This window comes from Myxocyprinus asiaticus, chromosome 37, assembly GCF_019703515.2.
Source record: "Myxocyprinus asiaticus isolate MX2 ecotype Aquarium Trade chromosome 37, UBuf_Myxa_2, whole genome shotgun sequence".
Classification (NCBI taxonomy): Eukaryota; Metazoa; Chordata; class Actinopteri; order Cypriniformes; family Catostomidae; genus Myxocyprinus; species Myxocyprinus asiaticus.
In genome coordinates this window covers 29,417,568-29,429,633 of record NC_059380.1, presented here as the reverse complement: position 1 = coordinate 29,429,633, position 12,066 = coordinate 29,417,568, and positions in this window count along the sequence as shown.

The following is a 12,066-nucleotide window of genomic DNA, read 5'->3' as shown; positions in this document are numbered from 1 at the left end:
TAAAACTGCTCTCACCTTGTTATCATCCATCGCCACACCCTCTGGGCTCATGACATAGCCTAGAAATGCTACTGATGTCTGCTGGAACTCACATTTCTCAGCCTTAGCATACAATTGATGGGTGATGAGGCGTTGTAGAACAGCTCTGACGTGCTTGACATGCTCCTCATAAGTATTAGAGTAGATGAGGATGTCATCGATGGAAACGATTACCCCTTGATTCTGCAGGTCTCGGAAGACATCATTGATGAATGCCTGGAACACTGATGGACTGTTGGCCAATCCGAAAGACATGACCTGGTATTCATAGTGCCCTGTGTTGGTTGAGAAAGCTGTCTTCCTCTCATCCCCCTCACGAATGTGGATGAGATAGTAGGCACTGCGAAGATCGTGTTTGGTGAAATACTTGGCAGTGTGGAGTTGTTCAAGGGCAGCTGGATCCAGAGGCAGGTAGTAGTGACATTTTACAGTGATTTCATTGAGACCATGATAATCAATGAATGGACGAAGCCCTCCCTCCTTTTTACTCACAAAGAAGAATCCGGCTGATGCTGGTGAGCTTGAGGGTCTGATTAATCCCTTGGAAAGTTCCTCTTCAATGTATGACTTCATGGCCTCGGACTCAGGTTTGGACAAGGGGAAAATTCTGCCTCGTGGAGTTGAGGAACCAGGTAGTAGTTCTATGGCACAGTCACTGGAGCGGTGAGGAGGTAGTTGCGAGGCTTTGGTTTTGCTGATGGCTTCAACTAAATCAGAATACTCAGGGGGTAGATTAGGAACTGTAGCAGATACAACTTGCACAGCAGCGGCTCTAATAGTCCTTGGAGAAATGGGCTTTAGGCAGGTGGGGAAGCAGGAACTGGACCACTGGTTAACTTGCTGATCGCTCCTCAAGATTTGAGAGTTGTGTTTTTGCAGCCAAGATAGTCCTAAAATTACTGAGTAATGAGGGGATGGGATGATATATAGATGAATGGTCTCAGTATGCAGTGCTCCAACTTGTAGAATGATATCTTTGGTAGTGTGATGTACATGACTGTCACCAAGCGGGCGTCCGTCTAATGCCGCCACTGCCAAAAGAGAGTCACAGAAGTTAAGAGGATTATTATGGGCTTTGGCGAAATCCTCGTTGATGAAGTTGCCCACTGCCCCAGAGTCCAGCATGGCTGTAGTAGAGACAGACCTCCCCGAAAAGGTTAATGTCACAGGTAATTCAACACATGAAGTAGAGGGAATTAATGAACTACAGAAACTCACTATAGTGGGGTGATGCTGAGAAGGTCGGACTGGACAGGAAATCCGTTGATGTCCAGCTTGACCACAGTACAGACACAGGTGCTGCTTAACGTGACGATCTCTTTTCACAGAGGTAAGATGGGTGTGTCTGTTGTGGCTTCTGCCGCCTTTATGAAGAATCACTCTCAAAGTCTTAAGGTTCTGATGCCAGAAGATAGTTTTTATTATCAGAGATAGCAAAGACGAGTCAGTCTCCAGAGTAACTAACTTTCTGTATTCAAACATGCCTATATACACATTCACATAGGGCGTGACCAATACACCCCATACATTTTGTTCTATGTCTTCAGACTGTTAGAGAACATGAAACTATTTGAGAGGCCCCTTTCCATCTCTCTACGGGGCCTTATCCTATATTTCCTCTAGTGTCAAAACATGAGACTCAAGATTACCTTATATGAGTACCCAATGTGATCACATATTCCATTTTGAGGGGCCTCCTTTACACAGGCTTCTACACACACACACACACACACACACACACACACACAGTAAAATCCATGCTTAACCATTAGAAATAATTGTAGACAAAAATGGCTATATTTACATTGATTATACTTGATTAATTTATATTTAACTTGATAAAAAATATTCCACATAACCCCCCATCAGACTTACGTAAATCTCACCTTCACTGTCTTTATCCAGAGTGCAGTTTCATAATTCAGTTGCCACAGTTATGCTATCTAGTGATTAAGTTAAGTCACACAGCTTCATTACCAATGACCAGATTATGCAACCGCACTCCAGTGCAGATTACAGAACCAAACGTCTCCATTCAATTTTGATTAAGAATGGAGTAAAAGATTCTGTTCTCTTATTCATTCAATAAATGCAACATATAAGCATGTTATAAGCATGAGCGTGCAATTGGTTCAGCCTTGCTTGTGTTTGTCCTAGTTACGTAGAGTATATCAAACATAAAAAAAAATATTCATCCTAATCAAGAGTTCTTTTTTTGTAGTGTACATATCTTCAACCCAGATACTTTGCGCATCGTAGAGGGTCACCCTTTGGGGAGAGGTTAGGCTAGCACTTACACCCAGGGTGTGGCTCATCTTTATTCATCTTCTTCGTCTTCATTTGAGGTACTTGAATTCCCATCCAATGTTTGTGAATCCCAATTTGGTTTATAAAGCCAATCCTGATAATATACACTTTGGTTACCCTCTAATATCACTTTCCCATTATCTTGACATCTTAGCACTTCCATTTGCTTAACTGTGGCTTTGATAACTAGTGACCTCAACAAAGGAAGTACACAACAAAACAATAGCCCTCCCATCATTATTGCAATTCCCAAAAACATTCCCAATTTAGCAAACCATGCTCCCCATGCTCCTAACTTTAGATCAAACCAATCCCACATTTGATTATCTCTTCCAGCATTTGCTTTAACTTCGGTTCTTTAGTTTTTTAATTTAATCATGACTTCACTAAATGTTCCTCCTGGAGCAGTAGTATTTGGTATAAAAGTACAACACTGATCTCCAAACATAACACATACACCCCCTTTGTCTGCCAATAACCAATTAAGAGCCTGTCTATTTTGCCATGTCATTCTACTTGTTTCGTGTACTTGTTCTCCTAATGCAGATAAAGCATCATCAGTGTAATTAATAAACCTTTGTTGATTATAGTAAATATAATTGATCCATTCTGTGTTTTTATTTTGTGTGATCTAAACGAATATTGATTCAAACCCTGCTTTGACTTCATCTCTACCTTTAATTCATTAGATATATTCCTGGATTGACCAGTTGAATCTATATACACATTAGGGTCTGGTTTATAAGCTCTCTTAGTTCTATTCTTATCTTCCTTTATGAAATGTCCTAATTCCCATTGTGCCATGGCAATTTCCTGGATCAGTCGTACTCTAACACATATTCCTTTCCATCCTAGTGGTAAGGAGGCCCTAAATCATTCTTTTCCACAGACCCCAAAAAAATCTGCCACCACTATTGTTTGATCCTCGTATAACTCTATTGAAGGTAACACTATAGATTGATTTTCACATTCTTCTGGATATATTTTCATTCCCTTTCCTAATCCATGTGCTTGAAGTACTGGGGCTCTTACAGGTACATTTGATCGCCAAGAATTTGTTTTGTCTAAGTACCAAATAGTAGCACATCTTCCCTTGAATTTTCCCATATCAGGAGTTCCTTCAGGCTTATTATAGCACTCATACTCTTGGCTATAATCTATGTTGTACCATTTTGGGATTTCTACCTTTCTTTCTTTTATTTCAATTTTTTCTTTTACATCCCAATATCTACACCAATCTCCCCAATGTGGTTTATTAAATTGCTCCTTAAGGATGGAATTACCCGCAAAAGCCAAACACTCAGCTAAGCAGTAGGGTCTAAAATGCTTTTCTAGATGACAAAAGTTTCTATTAAATTCAGCACATTTTTGATAGTCATGTGGATTTGGAACTACTATTACCTTGTTTAAGGGTGATTTGGAGCACAGCAAGCAATTTTCCATCTCTCTTGCTGTATACGTTGCCCATTCGTACCATTCGTTATTTTGCGCTGTTTCCCCATAAACTATCTAATTCATTAATTTTTACATTACTATTAATATTATTATCAATGTTTCTACGTTGTTTTGATATCTTTTGTTCTTTATTCAGTTCTTGTTCTGTTGGGGTTATTATTGAGTTGTTACTGGGTCTGACCGAGGGCTGAAAAATCAATTGTAGGGAAGTCTGATTGAAATTTTGAGCAGTGGTGTTGGCTGTAGCTTGGGCTTGTATCATCAGATACAGTAGACATGTGATGGTCATTAGACATGCTACTGGACTCATTCCTTCCACTATCTTGATTCTTTCTGCTTTGCTCAGCTTTTTGTGCATCTCTTTCTGAGCTTTTGCCATTCTGCACTCTTTTATCCTGTGTCTCTGGTCTCTCCTCACTTTCTTCCTTATCGTCTGTTTCAAATCTCACTCCTTACTCTGGGAACTCTTGTGCAGTGGTTTAGATGATACCAGGTGGTGCTTCCTTCCACTTGGACTGCTGTTGGAGTAGCTGTCACCACTTTGTAAGGTCCTTCTCTCCTGGGCTCATTCCACTTTCTCCTGAATACCCTTAAACATACTTGGTCACCTGGGATGACTGGACAAGATATCTCTGTCTCCTTTTTGGGCTCCTTTCTTTTTCCTGTAAGTGGATAGCTTTATGTATTGCAGTTAGTTTCTTCAAATAAGACCTAAGTTCCATTTGCAATTGCTCTAGAGGCGGTCCTTTGTAGGGACCTCTGCAATACGGCACAGGCATGGGTCGACCCGTAAGCATCTTATGCGGTGTTAAGTGCATGCTTCTGTTAGTTTGCATTCGATAGCTCATTAGCGCAAGAGGTAAAGCATCAATCCAGTTGAGTTTAGTACTTTCACATATTTTGTTAAGTTTGGCCTTGAGGGTACCATTCACCCTTTCTACCATCCCTTGGGATTGTGTGTGATAAACACACCCTAGCCTCTGTTTTATTCTCAATTGTTGCAATACTTGTTTTACAGTTTTTTGAATGAATGCTGATCCATTATCTGAACTTATTTCTGATGGTATTCCAAATCTAGGGATTACTTCTCTTGTTAGAAATTTTATTACTGTTCCTGCCCCCTCATCTGCTGATGGTACTGTTTCTACCCATCTGCTAAATCTGTCTATTACCACAAGCATATACCTTTTCCCTTGTACTCGCTTTATCATGTCCACATAATCCATCACCAGGTGCTTGAATGGTCCTTCTGGTATTGGTATGTGGCCTATTGGTGTTGCTGTTCCTTTCCTAACATTGTTTTTGGCACAAACTTCACATGTGGACAGAAATTCGTCTATTATTGCATGTAAGTATGGAGACCAATATCCCTGCTGTTTAATTTTTTTTATCACTTCCCCCCTCGCGCAATGGTCAAAACCATGCGCATCTGGAATAAGAATGTTTAAAAGTGTGATTGGTGCAACGATTTGTCCTTCATGTGAACCCCAAATATCTTGTGTGTCTTTCGTGGCTCCTCTTTGTTGCCACATGGAGTGTTCATAAGGACCTGCTTGTTGTTGAATTCGAATAATATCATCCAATTGAGATTGTGGTTCTATAAGAACTACTGGAGCTAACATTGCTACTTGACATCCTGATGCTTTTTTAGCTTCCAAATCTGCTTTGTTGTTACCCTTAATGATATAATCATTTCCTTTTTTATGAGCCTGACATTCGATGATTGCTATTCGTTTTGGTAGCATCATAACAGAAATTAATTGACCTATCTGTTCAGCATGTTGGATGGGAGATCCATCAGTTTTTTGAAGTCTCTCTGTTTCCACACTGCTCCAAACAGATGATATACAACATGAGCATAAGCAGAATCAGTGAAAATGTTTGCTGTTTTTCCCTTTGCTAACTGACATGCATTCTGCTAATTGAGCAGAACAAGGCTGTACACACTGTTGGGAAATTACAGGCACAAATTCATCCATGTTTTTCTTTACAACTGAGTATCCTGTATGAGTTCCCAAATAATCTCTAAAACTGGAACCATCCACAAAGTAAGTGACTTCTGCCCCAAAGATTGGCATAGACTCAAGATCTGGTCGTAACTTAGTGAATGCCAATGAATTAGCCACACAGTCATGTGGCTCACCTTCATAAGCCAAAGGAATTAATTCAGCTGGATTAACTGTATTACATCGCTTAATGGTTACATTTGGATATGTAAGTAATGACGAATATGCTAGAATGCGGGCTTGAGTCAGAACAAATTTTCCTTGTTCTAGTAACTCCACAATTTTGTGATGCATATAAATGGTTACTGGGTATCCCATAGTTAATGTAGATGCTTTCTCATATGCGTAATATACTGCTGCAAGGCCTTGTTAGTAACATGGTGGGTAACCTTGTGCTACATTGTCCAGCTTAGTGTTATAGTAAGCTATGGGTTGTTTTTTCCTACCACTACAGGTCTCTTGCATCAATACAGCTGAAGCATAACCATCAGCTCTGTTTGCCACATATAGGTGAAACGATATAGTGTAGTCGGGATTACAGAGGGCAGATGCCCTTTGTAATTCTTTCTTTATAGATTCAAATGCTAGCATCGTATCTGTATTCCATCTTAGTGGAGTACTTAAATTTTGCAGTCCTGCTTGTTTCATGATTTCTCTTTGTGGAGCTATTTTTACTGCATATTCCTCTAGAATCAGAACTGAAGCCAGTTATTCCTAAGAAAGTCATCATCTGTCCTACTGTTTGTGGCAATGGTGTTTTACTTATGCCTTCTAAGTGATCTGGGGCTATAGCTTTTGTGCCATATGAGATCAATCATCCTAAATACTCAACCTGTGGTTGGCAATACTGTAGTTTTGTTTTGGATGCCTTGTGACCTCCTTGAGCTAATTTAGTAAGTTCTTTAATAGAATCTCTATGACATTGTTCTAATGATGTGGAACAAATCATCAAATCATCTACATACTGCAGCAGAGTACTGTCTATCATTAGGTCTTCTAAATCAGCCTTTAGAACTTGATTGAATATATGTGGTGAGTGTTTAAATCCCCGCGGCATTCTGGTATAGGTATACTGTTTACCAGCATATATGAATGTAAACAAGTGTCTACTTTCCTCTGCTACCGGAACACTGAAAAAGGCAGAGCAGAAATCAATCACAGTAAAGTATTTGGCATCAGGAGGGACATTTGTCAGCAGCGTGTGCGGGTTTGGAACATCAGCTGGCCAATCCTCTACTATATCATTGATTCCTCGTAAGTCATGAACGAGGCGCCATTTAGATTTGTTTGCTTTGATCACAGGAATAATTGGAGTATTACAGTAACTGTTTGTTTCCATTAACACTCCTGCTTTCACTAGACCTTCAATAGTGTCTTTTATGCCTGTTTCAGCCTCAGGCTGCAAAGGGTACTGCGATTTTCTTGGCAGTCGTGCACCTGGCTTAAGTTGTATTCTTATTGGGCTGGCTGAATTTACCAGTCCTACATCTGTGTCATGCTGAGACCATAACTTAGTTGGTACCTGATTCTCCACTTTCTTAAACAGTTCAGCATTAATAGTCTCTACCAATTTGGGTGTTGTTATCATCTGCGTTTGTATTTTTTTACTAATGACTACTTCCTGAGGAGTACCCATCAATAAACTTTCACACAAAATGTTGATGTAATTTTTGTCAGCAGAATGAAAAATCAATGGATTTACTGTTGGTTCCCATTGGCACTGTTTAACTTTTTCATCATTGGCCCCAAATCTTTTGCATTCCAATTTTTCCCTACATATAATCATACATGTGGAGCAGAATCTGCTACATTAAACCAATTTTTTACAAATTCACTCTCAGTTATACTCAAAGCTGCTCCCTGTTTACTTATTATGATGTATTGTGAGGTCATTTAAATTTTTAGTCCTTCAGTTCCTTCCTGCCATTTCTTTTCTATTTTTGCATCTCTCTCAGGATCATATATAATTGTACAGTGAAATTCTGATTTTGGCAACTGTGCTTCAGGAATTTGTGCTTCAGTAAACTTTCCCCATTTATTAATTGTTTGTCTCACATCATTTTCTATCTGTCCTATCCAGTACACATTTGCTCTTGGCTCAGAAATCATCATTTGAGTTCTTATTCCCTGTAAGTCTATATACACTCCCTCTGGAGAACACCAAATTTGAAGTCCCAATTTACATAATGCATCTCTCCCTAACAAATTAACAGGAGTCTGATTTGATACTAGGATAGGTATAGTTGCACTTTTTTTGCACTGTTTTTAGTTTGTAGACACTGTAGGTGCTACTGGTTGTTTAAATCAGTTTTACTATCAGAAATAATCAATAATCAATTGTTATTAATTATGGAATAATTAAATAACAATTAAATAATAATTAAATAGAATGTAATTCATTAAATTCTATTCTCGGGGCACCACTCTTTGAAAAGAGAAAAATGATAGCAAGTTACTGATTGAGTCTTACAAATCACCCTGTAGGTTGTATCAAAATAATCAAAAAGGGGAAAAACTAGTTAAATTATTGCTATACAAATCTAATAGTAATCTAGTTACAGTTAGTTTCTAACACCAATAAAATAACAGTACTCTGAGGTAACTTGGGAGTTCTTGACGTGGCAGAGGTTGGCTTCAAAACAATATTCAAACAAAAACAAACAGGAGTACTTATTATAATATAACAAGATTTATTATAATCAAGCAGTAGAGAACACAGCCAATACTATCCGAATATAATCCAAAAATAAATCAAGGAAATCCTAAACTAACAGTGGAGCTATATGCTAGTGTGTGTGTGTGTGTGTGTGTGTGCGTGTCCAGATGCGGTAACAAAGGAATCAAAGTGGAGGATCAGATTCAAAATGGAGCTGATACCACGTGAGGGTGGAAATGAGCGGACACACAAAGGAACTAACGAAACAGGCGGGAGAATTTGGTTCACCAGCCTGAGGCGAACATAAACCGTGGCGCCACTCACTCAGTGGCGATTTTAGGGGGTGGCCTGTGGTGGCCTGGGCCACCCCTGAAATCTCATTGGCCACCCTGTGGCCACCCCAGAACTGATTGGTAGTTCATCATGTTCATCAACACAAGAATGAAGTACCAATAGAAACACCTGTCAATCAAAGATGACATCTCAGATCATTTGTTGATTTAGAGCCACACTGACCCAGGGTCAGTTTTATATTTCTGATCATTATAGTAGTGGTGGGACTGAAGCTGTGTGAGCTGATCTTTGATCAGTGGGGGGAGGGGCAGGCCGCGGGTGGCCAGGCAGGTGCCGCAGTTCGCGGGCAGCGGGCGCAAGGTCTGGAGTATAATGGGCAGTCAGAAGCACGAAGCTGACACGAGCTAGTGTCTACCTCCAACTTCCAATGAGTTGACGACGTCGATTTGTGGTCAAAAAGAAAGCTGTTATTTGAGAGGTATGTTCATCTAATCTAACGTTTAATTTATCCCGAATTTCCATGTGAATGTGAAAACATTTTTTCATTGTTACAGTAACTAGGTTAAAGAGTAAGCTAGACCCTACACCACATTCAGCATGTTATCTTTATATTGACATGAAATATGAAATGCCATGTTTTCTGATTTAATGACGGAGGTGTGTAAAGCGTTTTACAGATGTATATGTTCAATAGCTAAAGTTATATATATGGCTAACCTGTGTGTGAAATGGAAGGGTTTGTGCTGTGACTGTACTTTAAATCTTTACATGAGTTATTTATGAGCTCTTTATGTGTATTATTGGTCAGTCAGACCAATAAAATCTTCAATGTTTTTATACCTTATTTGACATTTTAAATATGCAGAGGCAGGGCAAATTGCACTTAAATGCCGCAAATGATTTGACTAACTATTTTATTGGCGTTCGCCCATCCCTTAGGACCGAGTGACCCATGTTCAACTGCTGTTCACATGGAACCCTTCTCCACTTCGGCCTTCAAAGCTCTCGTTTGAATATTTGCTACTACCACCAAGATCTGCACCCACGGGGGAATCCCACCTAGGCCAGGGCGCACCGGCCTTCACCTTCATTGCACCTTGGGGGCTCTCTGACACCCTCTAACTCACGCGCGTGTTAGACTCCTGTCACTGCGACAGACACCATATGACTACAGATCATCCAGACTGCATTGACTTAGTTATTATTTGACACTTTATGATCATACTTCCAGGCCCTTTGTGTTATTTATCATGCCCAGACAGGTGTCACACACCCCGGCTTATGCCACTGACACTGTACCCATCACACTTACCTGTTGTCTCAGCACCTCCAGGGGCCTGGGGCAAGTTGTCAGTCCGGTGACAGACACCTTCCTCGGCTACAGTCACTGCAACAGACACCATATGACAACAGATCATCCAGACTGCATTGACTTAGTTATTATTTGACACTTTATGATCATTCTTCCAGGCCCTTTGTGCTGTTTGTCATGCCCAGACAGGTGTCACACACCCCGGCTTACACTGACACTGTCCCCATCACACTTTCTTGTTCTTTGTGCACCTCCAGGGGCCTGGGGCAAGTTGTCAATCCGGTGACACACACACACCTTCCTCGGCTACAGTCACTGCAACAAACACCATATGACAACAGATCATCCAGACTGCATTGAGTTAGTTATTATTTGACACTTTATGATCATTCTTCTAGGCCCTTTGGGCTATTTGTCATGCCCAGACAGGTGTCACACACCCCGGCTTATGCCACTGACACTGTACCCATCACACTTACCTGTTGTTTCAGCACCTCCAGGGGCCTGGGGCAAGTTGTCAATCTGGTGACAGACACCTTCTTCGGCTACAGTCACTGCAACAGACACCATATGACAACAGATCATCCAGACTGCATTGACTTAGTTATTATTTGACACTTTATGATCATTCTTCCAGGCCCTTTGGGCTATTTGTCATGCCCAGACAGGTGTCACTGTAGGGCTTTACTGGTTGTTTAGATCAGTGTTACTATCAGAAATAATTAATAATTATTTCTGTAGTTATTAATTAATATTTGAATTAATCAATTGAATCTAACTCACTAAAACCTCATATGGGGCTCCAGTAAATGTAGTGTGCTATGTTTAGGAGCAAGTTTGATTATTAGCAATAATTAATAAATATCAAAGATAATTATTAATTATTAAAATCAATAGAACATTGATGAGAATCAATGTTAGCTTTTTTAAATCCTTTAAATCAACAATTATCAAAGATAATCGTTAATTGTTAACATCGATGAAACATTTATTAAAATTAACACTAGCTTATTGATCATTCAAATTCAATCATCAAAGATAATTATCAAAAATCAATAGAATATTAATAAGGATTAACATTGACGGGGCACCACCATGAAATCAGGGACTAATAACCAAATAGTAAAACAGTCTCAATGTTAGATTGTTTTCTTGGGAAAATCGACATCCGAAGAATATCGATTTTCCGGAAAAAAAACAATGAAGGTTTGAATCCGAGCACTGACATCCCGTCAGCATGACACAGGCATATGCAAAACAAACCAAAACACTTCTCTTTGTAATATAAACAAAGTTTATTTATGCAGTAATATCAATTAATAATTAATACAATGCAGTCAATTACAACTACAAACTAAACAGTGATATGATTAGATATGCAAATAAAAATAATTCTATAACACATAAGAGGTGTTTGTGACAGTGTGTGACAGTGTGTGTGTGTAAGGAGGGACGTGCACAAAATGGCGGACGTGACTCTCGTGGAGAGTATGTCACGTGAGACTTCCGGCCAGGGAATATGACCGCGAATGGGGGCGGAGATGGAGTTTACCAGTTACCGCGTGTATCAGCTTGCACGATAGCTTAGGGACAAAGCTGGGCTTTAGCATTTAAGCTATCTACGAGCCAAAATGTGTGCCAGAATGTTTGTGAGGGGTCGCGTGCCTGCCTGCCTGCCTGCCTGCGTGTGTGTGTGTGTGTGTGTGGTTAGTACGAGAGAGAGAGAGAAGTGACAGCCCTAAAGCCGATTTCGCGATCGTGGGAGAGAAAGCAGCTGTTTAGTTCATCACTCAGAGACACGGTGGACGGCTCGTAAACAGTCCCGCGTACTTTGACTATTTAACGGATGAACTCAACAGTCCAATTTGGTTGGACCACAATACAGCAAAACAAAATCGTGACAATTAATTCCCTGAGTATTAATAATGAGCGGACATGGTGGTCCGTAAACTGTACAAGCAAAAACCTTGAAACACAAGAATATCACACTATAATAT